The following is a 22,951-nucleotide window of genomic DNA, read 5'->3' on the forward strand; positions in this document are numbered from 1 at the left end:
CCTGATTCATTATCTATCCTGTCTGTCCCGTCCTGTCTGGTATCGACCCCATCTGTCCGATATCTGCTAGGGCAATTGGAATCGATCTCGTCAGCCTCTGGCTTCCTATCATTCCACTCCAGACTGCTGCCTAACATGCATGACTCCCCATTTCCCGTAAAATAAAAGGCTTGTGTGAGAACGTCACGCGTTTGGGTCCTGATTCTGTTTGGGGTTCTTGACATTTCGTTGTAGTTTTTGTAGTATTTCTGTTATAATATTTCTTTAATGGTATTTTTGTATCATCGCCTTTCTGTAATATCATTTTTGTTGTATTTCTATTTTTTTTTTTCTTATTGGAATGATCACAAAATAATACATTAGGTCCCTGTTTTTAAGTACTTTTATATTTAGTTTTGTAGTATTTTTGTTGTTTCTGTGTTAGTAGTAGACACACCAGGGGGCAATGGGGACAAAGCTAATACCAAAAATATATTTTTTTTATCTCTAGTACTGCATTTATGATTATATATTTTGTCAATATATTTAGACCGTTTTTGGTTGGCAGGCCAGATGAAAAATCCTGAAGAGCCGCATTTGGCCCGCAGGCCATAGTTGGTCACCCTTGCTCTGGGTCCTCAGCACCCCCAAAGCTCTGAACCTCCTGTGGACTTTCACACATGGCCAAAAAGGGCGGGCACTCAAATTCCCATTTTGAGAGAAACGCCTAGCATTGACAAAATTAATCAATAGTCGACACATTTTTTGATAATGGAAAATTTATCCATTCAGGCTTTTAGGCTTTGGTGCCTATCCAGTTGCCGCAATCAACTGGAATTCTCCTCCATCTGCGTCAGTGAATCAAGACTTCTTTGGACCATCTGTCAATGGGACAAGGGTGGGTGGTCCATGAGATGTTCACTGGCCCCCTCTCAGGTTCCCATCATGCATTGCTTTCCAAGTGAGTAGTCAGGAAAGCAAGCGTGTGGTCTCCTTTGATGAAAAATAGGCAAATGGAAGCACATTTAGCGAAGTTGACATGGAATTTCTCTCTGCGCCGTCTGTTCCTCTATGCTTTCATTCATCATTTATGCAACGCTGCCGCAAGATGTCATGAACCAGAACAGGATCAGGACCCAAACGCGTGACGTTACTCACAAAAGCCTTTTATTTTACGGGAAATGGGGAGTCATGCACGTTAGGCAGCGGTCTGGCGTGGAAAGACAGGAAGCCAGAGGCAGACGAGATCGATACCAATTGCCCGAGTTGATATCGGACGGACGGGGTCGATACCGGACAGGACAGGACAGACAGGATAGATAATGAAACAGGATATCGAAAATAAAGAGGACAAACTAGACGGGAACGAAAACTGGCGAGAATAATAAACAGGACAAAAATAGACGGGAACAAAACTGTCATGGTTGCCATGGCGCCCAATTGGTCCCTGCCGTGTGGCGGCAGGTTCTGTCACGGTTGCCACGGCGCCCAATAGGCCCCGCCCGTTGACACCAGCTGAAACGCGTTGACAGATTGCTGCCGGACTACTTAAACGAGGTCTGGTTTCAGAGCGCCCGTGAAACTCCTGCTAGACTCTTTGTGATATGCCAAGTCCTGTGAATCTCCGTCTTTGCCTGTGTTTTGATGACAAAGGGGGGTAGAGAAAAAGAGAGAAAAGTGAGATAGCAAAAATGAGAATGACAGAAAAAAGAAAGAAAGAGAAAAGAGATAAAAAGAGAGAAAAGAATAGAAGAGAATGTGGGAAAAAGAGAAAACAGAGAGAAAATTAAGAGAAAGAAATAGAAACAGAAAAAACTCCTTAAGGTTTCTTCATTTTCTTCATGTTGAGGTTTTTCCTTGCCCTCATGTAGGTTTTAGATTAGGGGATGGTGTCATAATATTCTATGGTCTGTACAGCTCTTTGAGACTCGTTGTGATTAAGGGCCAAAAAAATGAACAGGACTTGACTTGACTTGAGGTTTTGGGGTTTTTCCTTTCCCTCATGTAGGTTTTAGATCAAGGGACGGTGTCATAATAGTCTGTAGTTTGCAATAGTCTTTGATCTGTGCAGCTCTTTGAGTCTCCTTGTGATTAAGGGCCAAAAAAATGAACAGGGCTTGACTTGTCTTGAGGTTTTTGAGTTTTTCCTTTCCCTCATGTAGGTTTTAGATCAGGGAACGGTGTCATAATAGTCTGTAGTTTGCAATAGTCTGTGCAGCCCTTTGAGACTCTTTGTGATCAAGGGCGTCACAAATAAACATGACTTGATTGACTCTTATATGGTCGGCCAGTACAAATCGAGTCGTATGGGAGCAATGGTTTTTGGTAAACAAGACAATTGGATAAAGAGCCCAATTTAATTTCTATTCTTACTCAATCTCGTGTGTTCTACAACAGATTGAATTTTCGTCAGAGAGTCTTTTGTATCGATGAGATGTGAGGAGACGCGGTTTAAATGGGGGGGGGGGCCAAAGGACCCTGAGGCATTTTGGGCTCTCAATGCCGTCATTATGGATCCATCCAGGCACTCGGAGATACATTGCTCGATACGGTGCAAATGCTCGCTCGTAGCGCGATAAAAATTCAAGATAGTTCTGTCTCGTTTTTGATTTATTGCCTTTTTCTTTCAGCTCGGACTGATTGATTAGCCTCATGGTGAACTTAGAGAAGGAGGGACTGAACCCTAACCTGGGGGCTTTCCTGCCACGCCCCTGGGAAGAGCCGGCACACCAGCTTGCGTAAAAAACGTGGGCGGAGAGAAGGAAGCGGTAAACGAGAGAGGGGGCTTGACGGAGACTCGAGCGACACTAATTTAGCTAATTCGGCCATATTCGTTGGTGTTCACTTAGTTAAATGATTTAAGAAATTAAATCTGCCCCCGTGTGGAAATGCCAGTCTCTTGTTCATTTTTCCATTAAAAAAATGAGCGTGCATTGTTAGGTGACTGTAGGTTGTGTTTGGTTAATGGAGTCAGATAACTAATTCGAACAATTTGGGAAACGCTACATTTTAATACATTAAATCCTAACAGTATGTTTTCAGAAGCATTGTCCCTAAGTGCCAAATCGTAAAAATATGCAGCTCATTAGTGATTTCAATATTATAAATCTCCATTAAATTGCAGGAGTTGCTTTGATCAGATCTTTGTCCACACATCGAGGGAACCCCCACTTTCCAGTGTCGCTTCCTATATCCAGTGATTTAGAGTGTGTAGGGTCGAAGCCGGGGGACAGACAGGAGCAAAGACAGGTGGGAGTCAGGGTCGAACGGAGACAGGATCCACCTGCGTTTCTCAAGTTTGATTGGAAGAGAGAGAAAGGATTGCGCCCACGATCCGGTGATTGCTGGACGCGGGTAGCAGGTTTCTCAGAACGCCTAAGTGGATCTTTCGTGTCGCGCGATGGCGGTGTCGGGAACGGGAAAACGGGTCAGTAGCTGGGACAGGAGAGCAAAAACGTTACAAAACTCAATTTTCTGTAGGCCTTTAAAATTGAGTCAAAATGGGAAAGAATTTGGTTTTCCCATTTGAGAGAAACGTCTGGCATCCAATAAGATCATTAAACCACAGAAAAGTGATGTCATGATTCCCTGTGCCCGCTCCTTTGGTGCCAACTGCTTCGGACTCTGATTGGCTCCCCGTCACTATTTAAACCCTCGTTTATCTGTCACCTGTTGTCAGTCCGTCTGCGAACCTCAGTTAACTCTAGGCAAGTTTTTTTGACCCTGACTCACTCCTGTTTTGGCTCCCGTCTGTTTCCCGGCTTCAACCGTTTTTTTCATCTTGACTACGTCTACTCTCCTCTCCTGGCTTTCGACTCGTTGCTGATCCCGACCACGTTTTTTGCTCTCCTGTCCCGGCCACTGACCCGTTTTTCCGTTCCCGACATCGCCATCGCCATCGCTCACCACTTCCACGTCCAGAGCGACCTGCTCCCCGCGACCACAGGATCTTGGGTCCACTCTTTTCCCATTTATCCAATAAAACCGAGATAAACGTACGCGAGTGGGTCCTGTCTCTGTTCTGGTCCTGACACGTGAGCTTGTTTTTAATTATATTTTTTCAAATTTAAATCTAATTATATAGTTTTACATTATGACCTAAAGCAGGGGTGTCAAACTCATTTTAACTCGGGGGCCACACGGTAGAACAAACATTCTGTCAGGGGGCCGGACTAGTAGATTCAAGAAAAAGAAAAAGAGAGAGAAAGAAACAAGAGAAAGAGGGAGGGAAAAGGAGAGAGGGCGGGACAAAGAAAGAGAAAGAGAGAGAGGGAGAGAGCGTCAGAAACCAAAGAGATAAAAAGAGAAGTCATGAGAGAGGGGGAAAGAAAGGGAGAGGAAGAAAGAAATCCAAAGAGAAATAGAAAGACAGAAGGAGAGAAAACAGAAAAGAAAGAGCAAAGGGTAGGAAGAGAGAAAGAGAAAAGGAAAAAATAAGGTCAGAGCAAGAGAAGTTAAAAAGACACAGAGAGAAAGAGACAAAGAGCAACAAAGGAAGAGAAAAAGAGGGACACAGAGACAGAGAGTGGAAGAATAGGGGTGGAAAAGAGAGAGAGAGAGAGAGAGAGAGAGAGAGAGAGAGAGAGAGAGAGAGAGAGAGAGAGAGAGAGAGAGAGAGAGAGAGAGAGAGAGAGAGAGAGAGAGAGAGAGAGAGAGAGAGAGAGAGAGAGAAATACAAGTACAGCGTCTTTGCTCGGGGCACCTGGCTTTGGCAAAATCAAGTGGACATATTTCAACCTGCAGCTTGTTTTTCTCTTGTGCTTCTCTGGTTGTTGTCTCGCGGGCCATTATATAACACAAAATGTCAGTAAATAAATTATAATGTCTGTGTAAGCAATTCTTAATAGTGTCTATCCGGTATTATTTATCTCTGCATTTTTTCTTCCTTTCTTGTAAAGCAATGGCGCCCCCTGTTGGTAAGGATCCACAGCTACTCCGTTCAAAGTATTGTAAGTTTTACAGCTGTGATCATCAAAATTACGATAAAATTATTTAAAAACTGCTCCGAAAGGCCTAGAGGGATCGTGTGCTTGCATCCCTTCTGCTGTAATTTACTTTATTTATTTAATGTTCTACTACAAAATACTTTTTCGTATTTAGATCATGATTTTCTTCCAAAACTAGTAAAAAGAAAATACATGAAGAAAACCATCATGGAGCCACAAGAGATAATTGAGCTGTACGCAGGGTTGGGTAGGGTTACTTGAACTGGATTACTTTCAATTACTTTTGGATGACTCCAATACCAAATCTGCTAATAAAAGACAAAAGAAACTAAATCTGAATCAAACGATGACTCACAACACGTGGTAAGCTTTCTCTCCTGGATTTGATCTCTTTGATCTCCGGCAAAACGAACATCAAATGCCACAGAAACAAAATGAAAATGGAAGTTCTTCTATTACAATATACCACTTGGAAACGCTACCTTCATTTTTGCATTTCCCAAAATAAATGTCCATACATGATGCATAATACAGCAACAAATACACATATTTATTCAATGCGTGGTCTATTAAGTCAGACTACCGGGAAACATGGCAACAGTTTCAAGCCTTTACAAGCACTTTGCCCCAAATTCAAGCCATTTTCAATCCGTGAAAACACATTAAACTACCAACTATTTCCAGGATTTCAAGCACCCATACGAACCCTGATTAGAATCAATGAAAAAAGAACTCTTAGCAGTTATTATTATCAGGGTTGGGTAGGGTTACTTGAACTGGATTACTTTCAATGACTTTTGGATTACTCCAATACCAAATATGCTAATAAAAGAAAAAAGAAACTAAATATGAATAAAATGATGACTCACAACACGGGGTAAGCTTTCTCTCCTGGCTTTGATCTCTTTGATCTCCGGCAAAAGGAACATCAAATGCGACAGAAACTTGAATATTGCTTTTATTTCTCTCTCTCTTTCTTTTCCACCCCTTTTCTCCCACTCTCTGTCTCTTTCTCTTCCTTTGTTGCTCTTTGTCTCTTTCTCTGTGTCTCTTTAACTTCATTTGCTCTAACTTCCTTTTTCCTTTTCTCTCTTCATACCCTTTGCGCTTTCTTTTCTCTTTTCTCTCCTTCTGTCTTTCTATTTCTCTTTGGATTTCTTTCTTCCTCTCCCTTTCTTTTCCCCCCTCTCTCACGACTATATCTTTTGTTTCTCACGCTCTCTCCCTCTTTCTCTTTTTCTTTCTTTGTCCCGCCCTCTCTTATTTTCCCTCCCTCTTTCTTTTATTTCTTTATCTCTCTTTTTCTTTCTCTTGAATCTACTAGTCCGGCCCCCGACAGAATGTTAAAATGAGTTTGACAACCCTGCTTTACAGTATGCTTATTTAATACCCCTGGTAGGGAAAGAGTAGACAATTCTGATTGATTTGTTATATAATTACATGATACCATTTTCAAGGATTGAAAAATTATACTTTAAATGAGCAAAATGATATGACTTCTTCTTTTTTCAGAACGCCTTGTTGATTGGGGATGGACTCTGGAAGTAGCTCATATGTGCCGATCACCTCTGCTGCTTTCCTGACTACTTGAGTCATCTAATAATAATTTCCTTTGTATTGTCATTCTGTGTAACAATGTACACAGAACGAAATGTCGATACACCTGACCCGTTGTAGCGAGCCGATGCAGCCGCAGCCAACAGAGGGCGCCGCCATTTAGGAGATGGAAACAAGTGAGTGGTGATAAAGTTAAAACTTATATAAACTCTATGTTGGCAGAATTAAACTAATAAAAACAAGCATTAAAGTAAATAAAATTTATTAGCATTGTCCGGTGCCATCGGCCACCACACTCGCCCCGGCCAGGGCTCCGGCCACACTGCGCACCCCCGTGTGTCTAGTTAACTTCATTCACACAGGAAACAGAAATACACCGGAAATGCGACTTCAAAATAAAATATATTCAAAATAATATCAAAGCGGCGCTGCCACGAGCGGCTGCCTTTTCCAGCAGCTGCCCTATTGTTTTATTGTCTGCTCCTATCTTCGGTGTTTCTTCCCGTTTTGACAACTACACTATGGATTACTTCTATCCTTTGGACATGGGTTTTAGCGCACAAAAAATGCGTGTATTCAAGGAATTTCAACTCCTTGCCCTGAAGAATTCTCGTGCCAGCGTGATGAAGGGGCCTATCGTGGAAGAAGAGCCGGAGCTAGCGAAGCGGCTAGCGGCGTTGTAAGTCTTCGGTACCGTCCGTAATCATGGTAAATGCGAACTCACTACCAAATAAGATCATCAAGTGCTGGTGGAAAACATCGAAGCGCACAGGGAGCGCAGTTGCTGTGTTTTGCGGAAACGTGGCTCACGTTTAGCATTCCGGACGCTAACGTGTAGCCACACGGAGCTACCCGGAGCAATCCGGCTTCAACGCCGCTAAACAGAGACACGAAAGCCGGGGGGAATCGGAGAGGAGGCGGACTTGCTAACACGAGGTGGTGTATCCCTGGATTTTCACAAAGAAAAGACACACAGAGAACATGAATTAGATCTTGATTTCTTGATGAGATACAAAAACTGACCTCTCTGTTGGTATGGAAATGTCCTTCTCGTCTCTGGATCTTTTTATTTATTTATTTATTTTTTGCACTATGATGACTTTTGCACCAAATGCAAAATTGCACCACCCTTACGATACCAACGGTATTACGATACCAACTGTATGTAACATCCTACATGCCGACATTTCTTGTGTGAATATTGTGTCAATTATAACTATAACCTTATCCTTCTTGTTTTATAACCTTATCTTCTCTGTTCCTTTATCTTCTTGGCTTTTTACCTCACTGTGAATGTGTTAAACTGGAGTGTCATGCCCAATTTCGTTGTCACAATATGTTAACCCATTTTGTAACAATGACAATAAAGGTATCTCATCTCATTAGCTGCACCGCTTATCCTCAGTAGGGTCGCGGGGGTGCTGGAGCCCATCCCAGCAATCATCGGGCAGTGGGCAGGGGACACCCTGAACTGGTTGCCAGCCAATCGCAGGGGACACAGGGACAGACAACTCACTCGCTCATTCACACCTAGGGACAATTTGGACCGGCCAATTCACCTGAAACGCATGTTTTTGAAATGTGGGAGGAAACCGGAATGCCCGGAGGAAACCCACGAAGAACATACAAACTCCGCACAGGAAATCCGGTAGCTGGTTTTGAACCCGCGCAGGAGGTTCCCAAGACATGAACTGTGCCGCACATGCGCTAACCACTGCGCCGCCATGCTACACCAAAGGTAGATTCTATTCTATTCTATTCTATCTTGTGAGCCAGCTGACAACAGTGTCACCATCAGCCCCAGTGGCCTAATGGATAAGGCACTGGCCTCCTAAGCCAGGGATTGTGGGTTCGAGTCCCATCTGGGGTGTCCACTTGTGTTTCTTGCCTTTGTATGTAATATGGTTATTTTATTCCCCTGGTATGGAAAGAGTAGACAATTCTGATTTGTTGATGAGGCACGCTACCTGTGAAATCTATGCTAGCAATACTGCATGATCTCAGTTAGTAAGTAAGTAATGTAATGTTTATTGAAAGTATTGTTAGATACATGAATCAAAACATGACACAAAACTAATGCTGAGAGTGAGCATGGCCAAATTTGGTCACCTTACGCCCCCTCCCCTAAGAAAATTTGAAAAATATATCGCTGGTATCCTGAAAGAAATAACGTTTCCATGCAAGTTGCTGGTAGGTCTAGGCACCTGTAACTTATATCTGTGGCCACGTAAACCATCAACACGACAGAACTCCAAAAATTGATCAAAGGGCACATTGATCATTCCATGCAGTACTTTGAACACAAAAATTAAATCAAATCGAATTCTGCGGAGCTCCAAAAAATTTCAGTCTTTGTAGTCTTTCCGGATATGACAAATTGTGCATCCCAGGTATCCGATTTGTATACCGTTAGTGTGTGTGAATGTTAAAGTTAAAACTTATATAAACCCTATGTTGGCAGAATTATTCAAATAAAAACAAGCATTAAGGTAAATAAATTTCCCAAGCGGAAGAGCACTGTCCCGTGGCCCATCCGGGCCACGACCTCGGCAGCACTGGCCCCTCCCGTGTGTGTAGTTAACTTTATTCACACAGGAAACAGAAAAATACACCGGAAATGCGACTTCAAAATAAAAGAGTACAAGACTGATAAACGTACAAGAGATGCAATTAGACTGATTATTGAAACGTTACTTACTTCATGTGTGTGTGTGTGTGTGTGTGTGTGTGTGAAAGATGAGTTATATTCACACAGTGAATTCTGAGAAATGTTACAACCAAAACGACCAACCTATCAGTGAATGAAACTATGTCGTCTATGACGAACAGGTCCTTGGTGAGATATGAAAACTGACTTTTGGTACATGGATGGTCACTTCTCTGTTGGTATTAAAATGTCCTCTTCGGCTCTGGATCTCGTGAGCCAGCTGGACTGACATCAGTGTCGACATCGCTTCTCTCATCCTGGGCCACCATCTGAGGTGTTTCACCAGCCCCAGTGGCCTAATGGATAAGGCACTGGCCTCCTAAGCCAGGGATTGTGGGTTCAAGTCCCATCTAGGGTGTATCAATTTTGCATGTTGTGTGTTTTAATAATTTACCTCAACTTACTTTTCCCTGTTCATGTATTTCCCATTTTTAGTTATTATTGACAAATATTGTACGATAAAACCGATCCTTAAAAAAATCTAAATGATTCCATATCTGCTATAGAACCCCATTTTTTTCCTTATTCTATGTAGGATGTATATTTTCCTCATGCTGAGGTTTTTTGCGTTTCTCCCTGCCCGCTACATCTGCTTTTCTCCTCTGCTGCTTTCCTGACTACTTGAGTCAGCAATTCTGTGATTGTAAAGAAGATAAAATGAGTATATCAAATTCTATTAGCCTCAGTGGCCTAATGGACAAGGCACTGGCGTCCTAAGCCAGGGATTGTGGGTTCAAGTCCCATCTGGGGTGTACCCTTATGTTTGCCACTGTACTTCTAGTCATCCCATACAGTGGAAAATTTTGATTGAATTGTTATCTAAATACATGAGACCAATTCAGTAGTGTAAGTCAGCAAATTTGATCAGTGTATGCGAAAGCCTTTGTCGAGTACGCATGTAAGCTTTTGACATAGGTTTATGAGACCATTGCGGTAGTGGAAGTGAGCATTTAACCCGTGTATACAAATCTTTGAGCAGTGTACATGAAAGCATTAGACCAGTTTGTTTTCAACATATCAATCTTTAGTTTAAGAGCATTTCACGTGCAAGGGTGAGAGCCAATCCGGAACTGTGGTCCAGAAGGCACCCCATATGGAACCAGAGTTCAGTTTTGCACCGTTGAGGGTGATAATTGCCTTTGGGTAGAAGTTGGTTTTCAGTTCTTGACTTGATGGTCTTGAGCCCAACTCCATGGGATTTATTTAGTACTTTCAGCCCCAGTGGCCCAATGGACAAGGCACTAGCCTCCTAAGCTAGGGGTTGTGGGTTCGAGTCCCACTTGGGGTAGTAAAAGCGAGCGAGATTTGAATTTTAATCATCTTTATTGAAAACAATATTGTTAAACAATACATGACACTTGAGGGTAAAGTCTTCAAAAAGAATATGAAGATGTAAGATCCCAAAAATATAGTGCTCAGATACTGGCCTAAATAATAATACTAGTGCAAAGTTTGTGAATAGAGAAGATTAGTCCATCAAACAAGAAAACAGAAAATGTTGCAAGATAAGTTTTCACAGTTTTGTGCGCTCATTTAGGGTTGTGATGGCCCTGGGGAAGAAAGCCATCTCTGAGCCTGTTTGTCTTTGTTTTGAGGAACCTGTAGCAACATGTCAACAACAGCTATAGCAAAGGTGGTCAACCCAGTCCTGGGGAGTCGTATGCCCTGCCTGTGTTTGGAGTTTTTCTGCTCCATACAGGTGATTCCAATCACCTGGGTCATTATCAAGCTCTCACAAAGCTTGCTAACAAGCTAAAATTTGCAATTGGACCAGAGAAACCTCCAAACATGCAGGACATGGGGGCTCTCCAGGTCCAGGTTGGCCACCCCTGTGCTATAGTATCACAAGCCGGCAATGTTCCCTGGACTGGGAAGAGAGCAGCCGATGAGCTTTTGGGCTGTGTTGAATCCTTTTTATACGTTTTTCCTGTCAGCTACTTAGTCATACTTAGACAAGGTTGTCGGTTCGATTCCCATGAATCGATTCAATTGTGGAATCTAGCATACCTGAAGTAAAGCTTTGTTGGGGGTATTTTGCAAGATGGGTCGTAGGTGGACCCAAACCCACAGTCCGTGACGGTCCTCGTCGCTTCTCTACTAGAAGTTCCTGCATCTATCAGGTGAGCACAAAACCCATGTCCAGAGTCCGGCCCGGGGGCCAACTGCGGCCGGTGGTCGATTTTAATCCGGCCCGCAGCTTCTGTCATAAAATCAATAACGCCTGGCCCGCGTGTAGAATTATGTACCGGTAATACATTGAGCAGCAGCGCTGTTACCTGTGTGTTATAGGTGCTGCCCTCTAGAGGCTCAAATAGGAACAGCAAATTAGTATGTGAGACCCCCCAATTTTCTAAAGTGGCGGCAATTAACAAAATAAGGAAAGTTGACTGCGAGGGCCGACGGTTCGAGGATGGGTGGAAATTGGACTATTTCTTCACTGAAATACGTAACACCTGTGTCTGCCTCATTTTTAAAGAGACAGTGGCTGTTTTTAAAGAGTTCAATGTGAAGCGACCAAACAAAACATGAAGCGTATGACAAGGTAACAAATGCAGGGAAAAACTGAAACATCTTGAAGCTAGCTTAATCTCACAGCAGCACATTTTGACCATAGCTCGAGAGTCAAATGAGAATGCTACAAAGGCTAGTTTGTACGAGGTAGCAGCGCTGATTGCAAAGCATTGCAAACCTTTCACCGAGGGTGAATTTATCAAAGACTGTGTGATGACAATGGCGCAGTGTTCTGGTTTGCCCGCGTCCCTGCGTCCTAGACGCATTATTTTTGCTTGGGACGCATCGTGTCCCCGGGACGCAACTTTTTTGACACCAAATTGTCATTATCATTTTTTAACAAAGATTTACCGCACTCCAAACTTTTCGTCAGGCAGATCCGCCATTGTTGTTTTGGTCTCGCGGTTCGAGTTTTCGTCTGCACGCCGACCTCCAGTTCGAGTTGTGTAGTGAAAGTCCGTCTCTTTTTAGAGAACCGGCTTTTTCGGCTCATCTCATTAAAGAGAGCCGGCTCTCAAACGGCTCACTTGCTTTGATGCATTATATTACGAATTATAATGTTGTATAAAGAAGTTGAGAAAAAAAGGAAGTATAAAAGGAGAAAATGAAAAAAAAGAGGTCTGTGGTGATCCCTTTTAATCAGTATATTACCAACAATAATTTATTGCAGAAAATTAATTAATAATTTGAATAAGAAATTGTATTATTCTACTTAATTCTATTTGTATCAGGAAGCCAGAACAGACCAGGAAACCCCAGAGCATTAGTTTTAGTTTTTTATTTAAGGAAGCGTTCAGTGCTTGCGGGAGACGTGATGGCCGTCAGACATCAGCAGCGGCGCCGGGGAATCACTTCGGAACGAGTCTGGAATCGAAGTGCGGAAGTCAGGCAGGTCGTGTTTACCGGGACTGGAGAGGAGATCGAAGCGTGGGACGGAAACAGGTCGGCTGGGAGGCAGGCAGAAACGGGTAAGCAGAGTTCTTAAATAAACGGGATATCATGAGAAACACACAGAATTACCAAATGAACACTCTGACACTGGACTCTGGACGCAGCGCTCTTAAGAGAGAAGTGCCAGCCAATCAGAAGGCGCCCACATGATTGCTCCAGGTGATCAGAGTTAGTAGTCATGACAATTTGCATGTATTTTTTCCTTCTACAGTGAACGTCCAAGCGACTTTTTTACAATAAACCTCATTCATGTCGAGCATCTCAGTGTCTCACAACAAAATATTCATTAAGAATATATATGATATAAGGAAACACATGTGCAATATAACATGTTAAACTACCTAAATAAACATGTTTGAAAAAAAAGGATTTTTTTGTATTTTGTAAGGGAAAATATGACAGTTTGTAAGGGCATGGAGCACACTAAATTTTGGGGACCCATAGATCTCTGTTGGGACCCATAGATCTCTGTTGGGACCCATAGATCTCTGTTGGGACCCATAGATCTCTGTTGGGGACCCATAGATCTCTGTTGGGACCCATAGATCTCTGTTGGGGACCCATAGATCTCTGTTGGGACCCATAGATCTCTGTTGGGACCCATAGATCTCTGTTGGGGACCCATAGATCTCTGTTGGGACCCATAGATCTCTGTTGGGACCCATAGATCTCTGTTGGGACCCATAGTTCTCTGTTGGGACCCATAGATCTCTGTTGGGACCCATAGATCTCTGTTGGGGACCCATAGATCTCTGTTGGGACCCATAGATCTCTGTTGGGACCCATAGATCTCTGTTGGGACCCATAGATCTCTGTTGGGACCCATAGATCTCTGTTGGGGACCCATAGATCTCTGTTGGGACCCATAGATCTCTGTTGGGACCCATAGATCTCTGTTGGGACCCATAGATTTTTTAGCATGCCAGTCCCCGGGACCCATCCCTTTTCAGAGGTAAAATGAACACTGCAATGGTAAAAAAATCTGTCCTGAGAAGCAGTAAGAGTCTGCCTGGCACGTAACACTGTGGCGCGCAGGATTGAGGAGGTGTCATCGGACATGAAAAGACAATTGGGAGTCAGAGGAAAGGAGTTTGACTTTTTATCACTAGCTTGCGACAAAAGCACAAACGTCTCTGACACTGCTCAGTGACTTATTTTTTTGAGAGGAGTGGACAACGAAATTAATATCACTGAAGAACTACTTGACCCTGAAAAAACAAAAAGATAGATAGATAGATAGATTCTTTATACTTATTTAGGATTGAGGGATCCCAGTTCGAATCCCGGCTTGCCCGTGTTACATGCCGAAGTGTCCTTGGGTAAGACACTGAACCCCCAATAAGCAGGTTAGCGCCTTACATGGCTGCACAGATCACGGCCGCTATTGGGAAATGTGAAGCACAATGTAAAGCGCTTTGGGAAGTCATTAACTTGAAAAGCGCTATATAAATGCAGAAAAAAATAAAAAATAAAAAATACAATACAAAAATAGCCAATGTGACGTGCTAATACCCACTGTAGCGTGTTATATAGAGTATCTAGATAGTGCTACACAAAATACACACTGCAATAAAAATACAGTAATATGCAATGTGGGGGGTTAGGTTTAATGTGGGCCTTTACTCCGCCAGGTGGAGTTAAAGAGCCTCATGGCATGAGGAAGAAAAGATCTCCTCAGTCTGTCCGTGGTACAAGACTGTGACAGCACTCTGTCGCTGAAGCTGCTCTTCTGTCTGGAGATAATGCTGTGTAGTTGATGTGATGAATAAAAAGAGGAACAGATTTATTCTCTTCTCTTTGCGCTGCCGTGGATAACATGAAACTCTTCAACTGTTACAAAAAAGTGAATTAAAGTGTTATAAAAATGTGAAGTTAAGTGAGGGCAGCACGGCGGCGCAGTGGTTAGCGCGTGTGCGGCACAGTTCTAAGGTCTTGGGAACCTCCTGTGTGGGTTCAAATCCAGCTACCGGACTTCCTGTGCGGAGTTTGTATGTTCTCCCGTGCTTACGTGGGTCTCCTCTGGGCATTCTGGTTTCCTCCCACATTCCATTTAAGTCACCATAGCCATAGCGTGCCAGCACGAACCGTCATCCCTCTCTCCTCTGATGGTGACTTTGTCATCATTAATTGTTTGTTCGTTTCCAAAGGCAAACATTTCCGGTGGATTGGCCGGTCCAAATTGTCCCTAGGTGTGAACGCGCGAGCGAGTTGTCTGTCCCTGTGTTCCCTGCGATTGGCTGGCAACCAGTTCAGGGTGTCCCCTGCTCACTGCCCGATGATTGCGATGTTTCGAATGATAATGATAGCTGAAATAAAAATAAAAAAGCAAATGCTGAAATGTATTATATGTAAAGAACGTCCGCCAAGGTTGGCCCCCCTACATTTTTAAAACACCAAATCTGTCCCCCTTTGCAAAAAGTTTGGACACCCCTGGTGTAATCCAAACCTTTGTTGCCCTCCAAACACAGACATTAAACAGGATAAGACGCTGGTTGGATAATGACATAGTGTGACTCTGCACATACCAAGGGACTGTATATACTATCAATATTTTGGGTGGCGGACTGTCAATGGAGTGTGAGGACCACCCATCACCCTACCACGCGCGTATATACTCGCACTTTCCTCTCGTTTCTGCCCGCTCGGTGGACGACTATCTAAGGTAAGGTCCCTTTTCCCGCCAAAGTTCTTATTTAGTTGCTCGACGCCCAGGGTTGGGTAGGGTTACTTTAACTGGATTACTTTCAATGACTTTTGGATGACTCCAATACCAAATATGCTAATAAAAGACAAAATAAACTCAATATGAATCAAATGATGACTCACAACATGTGGTAAGCTTTCTCTCCTGGCTTTGATCTCTTTGATCTCCGGCAAAACCAAAATCAAATGCGACAGAAACAAAATGAAAATCAATCCAAACAGCTTGCCGACATCCTTTTTGCCGTTCCGTGTATTCCGTTACTCCCCAAGCCTGCACTAATATTAGTAATCTTACTCATATTTAGTTACTTTTGTCTTTTATTAGCATATTTGGTATTGGAGTAATCCAAAAGTATTTGAAAGTAATCAAGTTAAAGTAACCCTTTGACGTTCCATGTATTCCGTTACTCCCCAAGCCTGCACAATGTTTAGTAATCTTACTCATATTTAGTTTCTTTAGTCTTTTATTAGCATATTTGGTATTGGAGTCATCCAAAAGTATTTGAAAGTAATCCAGTTAAAGTAACCCTACCCAACCCTGTTCACTTATATCTCAACTATTATAAGATATACAGGGTTGGGTAGGGTTATTTGAACTGGATTACTTTCAATTACTTTTGGATGACTCCAATACCAAGTATGCTAATAAAAGACAAAAGAAACTAAATATGAATAAAATATTGACTCACAACACGTGGCAAGCTTTCTCTTCTGGCTTTGATCTCTTTGATCTCCGGCACAACGAACATAAAATGCGACAGAAACAAAATGAAAATGGAAGGAAGTTCTTCTATTACAATATACCACTTGGAAACGTTACCTTCATTTTTGCATTTCCCAAAATAAATGTCCATACATGATGCATAATACAGCAACAAATACACATATTTATTCAATGCGTGGTCTATTAAGTCCGTCTACCGGGAAACATGGCAACAATTTCAAGCGTTTACAAGCACTTTGTCCCAAATTCAAGCCATTTTCAGTGGGTAAAAACACATTAAACGACCAAATTTTTCCAGGATTTCAAGCACCCATACGAACCCTGATTAGAATCAATGCAAAATGAACTCTTAGCAGTTATTATTATCAGGGTTTGGGTAGGTTTACTTTAACTGGATTACTTTCAATGACTTTTAGATGACTCCAATACCAAATATGCTCATAAAAGACAAAAGAAACTACATATGAATCAAATGATGACTCACAACACGTGGTAAGCTTTCTTTCCTGGCTTTGATCTCTTTGATCTCCGGCAAAACGAACATTCTGTTACTCCCCAAGCCGGCACAAAATTGAGTCATTTGATTCCTATTTAGTTTCTTTTGTCTTTTATTAGCATATTTGGCATTGGAGTAATACAAAAGTAATTGAAAGTAATCCAGTTAAAGTAACCCTACCCAACCCTGTTGACGCTTTTCGAATTTTGTCCATTTGAACTCCAAAGGCCAGATGTTTCTCTCGAATGGGAAGAGCCGATGGCAGCCATTTTTGATGGCCTACAGATAATTTACTTCACCAGCTTTATCAGCCTGGGACATATCGAAATGACGCTTCAACCATCTTTTATTAGAATAAAAAACGATGTTTTTACCTTTTCTAGCAAACGGCTAGTTTCTTCAAAATGAGACTTATTGAGAAAGGATGAATTTCTAGCACAACTTTCACTTGGTTGGTTTATTTTGCATTCATGGCACCTCCAAAATCGAAACCCAAGCTTTCTTTTCTTGCAAGTCAAGTCTCATTTCATTAGCTGCACCGCTTATCCTCAGTAGGGTCGCGGGGGTGCTGGAGCCCATTCCAGCAATCATCGGGCAGTGGGCAGGGGACACCCTGAACTGGTTGCCAGCCAATCGCAGGGCACACAGGGACAGACAACTCGCTCGCTCATTCACACCTAGGGACAATTTGGAAATGCGTGTCTTTGGAATGTGGGAGGAAACCGGAGTGCCCGGATGAAACCCACGCAAGCACGGGGAGAACATACAAACTCCGCACAAGAAGTCCGGTAGCTGGATTTGAACCCACACAGGAGGTTCCCAAGACCTTAGAACTGTGCCGCACACGCGCTATCCACTGCGTCGCCGTGCTGCCCTCCAGTTTATATAGCCCTTAATCACAAAGAGTCTCAAAGGGCTGCACAGGTTATTTCACAGACTATTGTTTCAGACTATTATGACACCATCCCCTGATCTGGAAACAACATGAGGGCAAGGGAAAACTCAAAATAACAATTTATTGCAAGGAGACGGAACTTATGCAAGAACTTTTCAGCGTCCGATGTTTGCTGTGGCGTGATCACACGATTTAAGTCACCATAGCCATAGCGTTCCTGCACGAACCGTCATCCCTCTCTCCTCCGATGGTGACAAAGGGACTTTGTCATCTTTTTTTGTAAAAAGGAAAACACTTTGTTAAAGCATTAACCGTCTGTTTGTTTCCAAATGTGCTTCACTATGCCTACTCGTCATGTGGGGTTGCCTACACACTCTCAACCGCTTGATCTAGGAAGCAACACGAAGAAGTAGAAGCTTCTCGATGTGTGGACAAAGATCTGATCAAGGCCATTCCTGCTATCTAGTGGTGATTTAGCATGCTGAAATCATTCCCAGAGGCTTACTGATCAGCTGCGCCAAAGCCTTGAAAATATATATTTTAATATTAATAAAAGTTTAATATAATAAAAGTTAAAAAAAAGTTTTGGCACTGCTTCTGGAATCATGGCACTGAATGAGTTAAACACATGATTTTTATCCCTGTTATATTTACATAAAATGAGAAAATAATCTTTCAAATGACAACAACAAAATCTAATAGTAGAATTAAAAATGAATACAATTTCTAGAACACATATTCATCTGTTGAAACCACAACTTTTTAGGTATTAAACATTCTGGATTTTCAAAATAAAAGCAACAGAAAAAGTGACTTTTAACAAACTGTGCTCATTCCAAATTTATTGTACAAATATATTTTTCGTCAACGGTGGAATAATTGCCTAAAAATTGTGAACCGACCAATCAAATGAGTGTTTTGAAAAACATATAATACAGGTATACCATTTTATTGTATTCTATTCTATTCTATTTGATTGAATTTGATTCTGTTCAATTCTGTTCTATTCAATTTTATAAATCTTTAAACACTAAAGTTTTATTAAATAGAAAGAGGAAGGGAAGCAAGTCGCTCTCGCAATCGGTCAGGGACGGAAAAACAGATCGATAGCCGGGACAGCAGAGTAAAAACGTGGTCAGGGTCAGAAACGGGTCGTAGGCCGAGACGGGAGAGCAGATGTAGTCGGGATAGAAAACGGGTCGTAAGCCGGGACGGGAGAGCAGACGTGGTCGTAGCCGGAGACAAACGGGAGCAAAAACGGGACAGGCGGGGGTCAGGGTTGAAAAAGGCTTGCCTGGTACAAACAGAGGTTTGCAAACGGACTGACAACAGGGGACAGACAGGACTGGGTTCAAATAGTGACAAGAAGCCAATCAGAACCCACCTTCGTGAAAAAGTGAATTTAATTATTCGTGACCCCCCCAAAAAACATGTTTAGTGGGTGGCCCCTAAGGGATCCTGAGTAGCTCGTGCATCCGTGATGAAAACACCTCACCAATGGCGGGCCATTGTGATTTTCTAAGACATTTAATTCCTAACTGTCATAAGAAATCATTGCCATGACCAGTGTCTCTAAATAACAGATCAATTCTTCCGGATTTAATTCCAGATGTTTAAGTTGTTGGCTGTGCCCGTTTTAACCATACTTTTGATAATTACAACCTGGTAAAAGCATAATAATAACACAGTAACAACATAGTATTAACGATTAATGAAATTGATACAAAGAAATGGTGTCATTTTACAATCGTACAATGGAATTGGTGGGTATCTCCTTTCATTACAAAGTGAATACTAATTAAAAAGATAAAATAAGTAAAAAAATATATACAATGTAAAGACAAAAACAATATATTAATGATATACAATGAATATGTGCATATTCTCACTAGCAGTTGAACAGTACAGCGATTTCTAGCAATGGCGGTGTCAGGGACGGAAAAACTGGTCGGTAGCCGGGACTGGGAGAGCAAGGTGTGGTCCGGGTCGGAAACGAGTCATAAGCCGGGACGGGAGAGCAGACGTGGTCAGATCAAAACAGGTCGTAGCCGGAGACAGACGAGAGCAAAAACGGGACAGGTGGGAGTCAGGGTCGAAAAAGGCTTGCCTTGTATACGCAGAGGTTCGCAGACGGACTGACAACAGGACTGAGTTCAAATAGTGACAGGGAGCCAATCAGAACCCACGACGGGCACAGGTGATTCAAATCCATAATCATGACAAAAAGTAGCTCTCAGTTCAAAAAAATTGTTGACATTTCAGGCTTCAAACTTCAAGCTAAAAAACTGACATTATTTCCTAGGAATCAAAAACATATGAGACACAATCGTGAACTGGAACAGAATTATTTCAACATTTTATTTTATATCTACAACATAAAAACTGAATAGTAGGTGTCGCAAAAAGTTCCCTGAAGACTTCCGATTCATCCAATGTCGACCTATATGACTAACAATGACAAAGTGCATTAAGTCTTGGTTTAAATGTGATGGGCTCAGAGGACTGTGAAAGCAGACACTGGAGAACAGACAGCATCATGAAGAACAAGGAACACACCGGGCAGGTCCGAGATACTGTTGTGGAGAAGTTGAAAGCACGAATGGGAAGATTTCGCAACATTTACACATCCATCGGAGCACTGTGGGAGCAATAATATCAAAATCCAAACGGCATAAAACCACTGCAAACCTACCAAGACCTAGCAGTACCTCTAAACATTCAGCAAAAACAAAGAGAAAAGGAATCAGAGAAGCAACCAAGAGGTCCCATGATCTCATTGGATGACCTGCAGGCATAAACAGCTAAGGTGTAACAATCTGTGCATAAAACAACTATTCGTCGTACTCCGCATAAATCTGCCCTCGAGTGGGAGAAGAGGGGTGGAAAAGAAAGAGAGAGGGAAAGAGAGAGAGAGAGAGAGAGAGAGAGAGAGAGAGAGAGAGAGAGAGAGAGAAATAAATACAAGTACAGTGTCTTTGTTCGAGGCACCTGACTTTGGCAACATCAAGTTGACATATTTCAACCTGCAGCTCGTTTTTCTCTTGCGCTTCTTTGAGTGTTGTCTCGCGGGCCGGATTCAATCCCTTAGCGGGCCTGATCTGGCCCACAGGCCGCCTGTTTGACACCTGCTCTATAGAGCATTTGTGGAAAGATGACAAAAATACTGTGCACAAACGATTGCCATCAAACATTAAGGAACATGAGCCATTTTGTAAAGAAGAATGGGCAAATATTTTTGTTTCAAGATGTGACATACCGAAAATGACGTGTGGCAGTGATCGCAGCAAACAAAGTATGAATTCAAAGGGGGACAACATTTTTTTCAGCGTGTAAATGTAAATGGTCTGCATTTCTATAGCGCTTTTCAAGTCAATGCGAACCTCCCAAAGCGCTTTACAATGTGTGCTTCACACTTACCCATTCACACACACACTCACACACCAATAAGGAGTCAGCCTCCAAACGTTTTGAGGATAATCAAGATGCTAAATGCTAAATGGATTGCATTTCTATAGCGCTTTTCAAGTCAATGCAGACCTCCCAAAGTGCTTTACAATGTGCTTCACACTTACCCATTCACGCACACACTCACACACCAATAGGGAGTCAGCCTCCAAACATTTTGAGAATAATCAAGATGGAAAATGGTAAATAGTCTGCATTTCTATAGCACTTTTCAAGTCAATGAAGGCCTCCCAAAGTGCTTTACAATGTGCTTCACACTTACCCATTCACGCACACACTCACACACCAATGGAGAGTCAGCCATGAAAGGCAACTACCTGCTTATCGGGGGCATTAAGGATCCAGTGTCTTGCCCAAGGACACTTTGACATATAACACGGAGGCCAGGAATCGAACTTGCGACCTCCTGATCCCAAGACGAGCACTTTACCATTCGGCTTCCTCTCAAAATTGATTAATCGGAAATGTACTCTGTGTTTTAGCTTTAAGTCCGATGACAAGTTTTTAGGGGGGGGCAATACTTTTGCAAGACCCTGCATGAGGAATCTAAACGCCGTGTGCACTTCAATGTCACAATGTCACACGCGTAAATTCCAGGCACGCACACCCCGGCGCCACTCGAGCTTCCGTCGAATGTCAATGCAGTATTAATCTTTGTTTTGGAAATAAAACATTCTGTTTTCACATACAACTACTGCGTTCCGTCTAAGGAATGTACTACGTTATTGATACTACTGTACTCTAAACACTTTGTTCATGAATCCATCTCGAAGTATTTAACCGAAATCACATTTCTTTGTAAAGAACTCAGAGTGTTGTGTTTAAAAACATACAATAAGACAATATCCTACTCTCCTTTACCCCCACCCAACCCATTATCATCATTTCTTGCTTTTTTAAAGTATTATCTTTATTACTATTCCTTTTTTCGATTTCCTCTTTCATAAATATGTTTACCTTTTTTCCTTCTCTTGGCTTTTTTCCTCTTTTCCTGATTTTTTTGTCTTTTTCCATCATTTCATGTTTTTTTTCTCCTATTTTTCCTTCTCGTGATTACTGATGTGACTCGGCTTGCCCGCTCATTTGGCGGGTTCTGATTGGCTCCCTGTCGGTATTTGAACTCAGTCCTGTCAATATCTTGTTGTCGGTCCGTCTGCGAACTTCAGTGTATACTAGGCAAGCCTTTTTCGACCCTGACTCCCACCTGTCCCGTTTTTGTCTCTGGTTATGACCTGTTTTTGATCCCGACCACGTCTGCTCTCCCGTCTCACCAGCCGCCAATCACCTTTTCTTTCAGGGCATTAGTAAATACTTTACTAGTAGCACAGGAGGTAGAGCACTCGTCTTGGGATCAAGAGATCGCAGTTCGAATCCCGGCTCCACCGTGTTACATGTCGAAGTGTCCTTGGGTAAGACACTGAACCCCTAGTGCCCCCAATAAGCAGGTTGGCCCCTTGCATGGCTGCACGGCTGCTATTGGTGTGAGTGTGTGTGTGAATGGGTAAAATGTGAAGCACATTGTAAAGCGCTTTGGGAGATCTGCATTGACTTGAAAAGCGCTATAGAAATGCAATCCATTTAGCAGTTAGCATCTTGATTATCCTCAAAACGTTTGGAGGCTGACTCCCTATTGGTGTGTGAGTGTGTTTGTGAATGGGTAAGTGTGAAGCACATTGTAAAGCGCTTTGGGAGATCTGCATTGACTTGAAAAGTGCTATAGAAATGCAGACCATTTACCATTTAGCATCTTGATTATCCTCAAAACGTTTGGAGGCTGACTCACTATTGGTGTGTGAGTGTGTGTGTGAATGGGTAAGTGTGAAGCACATTGTAAAGCGCTTTGGGAGCTCTTGAAAAGCGCTCTATAAAAAATGCAGATCAAAAATGCAGATCATTTATTCGTTGGCTCCTGTCTGTCTCTGGCTACAACCTGTTTTTCTCCTGACCCCGTCTGCTCTCCCGTCCCGGCTTCCGACCTCTTTTGTCCCCAACTACTCTCCCATTCTGGCTTACGACC

The 22,951-nt window shown here is 42.5% G+C and overlaps 1 protein-coding gene and 4 non-coding genes across 5 annotated transcripts in view; all 5 read left to right on the top strand.

The window, feature by feature from the left end:
• The first annotated feature begins 8,279 nt into the window (after positions 1-8,279).
• On the top strand, positions 8,280-8,352 carry trnar-ccu (transfer RNA arginine (anticodon CCU)). The gene has a single exon. It is a non-coding gene; the product is annotated as a tRNA-Arg (tRNA).
• Positions 8,353-9,474: 1,122 nt separating this feature from the next.
• trnar-ccu (transfer RNA arginine (anticodon CCU)) lies at positions 9,475-9,547 on the top strand. The gene has a single exon. It is a non-coding gene; the product is annotated as a tRNA-Arg (tRNA).
• A 321-nt stretch (positions 9,548-9,868) lies between these two features.
• trnar-ccu (transfer RNA arginine (anticodon CCU)) lies at positions 9,869-9,941 on the top strand. Its single transcript has one exon. It is a non-coding gene; the product is annotated as a tRNA-Arg (tRNA).
• Positions 9,942-10,404: 463 nt separating this feature from the next.
• trnar-ccu (transfer RNA arginine (anticodon CCU)) lies at positions 10,405-10,477 on the top strand. The gene has a single exon. It is a non-coding gene; the product is annotated as a tRNA-Arg (tRNA).
• Positions 10,478-15,180: 4,703 nt separating this feature from the next.
• slc4a1b (solute carrier family 4 member 1b (Diego blood group)) overlaps positions 15,181-22,951 on the top strand; it is a 43,349-nt gene continuing 35,578 nt past the window's right edge. The window contains exon 1 of the mRNA XM_088324335.1: positions 15,181-15,313. The gene's annotated coding sequence lies outside the window, so the exon portion shown is untranslated. The remainder of the gene's footprint in view (positions 15,314-22,951) is intronic.

This window comes from Urocampus carinirostris, chromosome 19, assembly GCF_059441175.1.
Source record: "Urocampus carinirostris isolate Australia breed hairy pipefish chromosome 19, RoL_Ucar_1.0, whole genome shotgun sequence".
Classification (NCBI taxonomy): Eukaryota; Metazoa; Chordata; class Actinopteri; order Syngnathiformes; family Syngnathidae; genus Urocampus; species Urocampus carinirostris.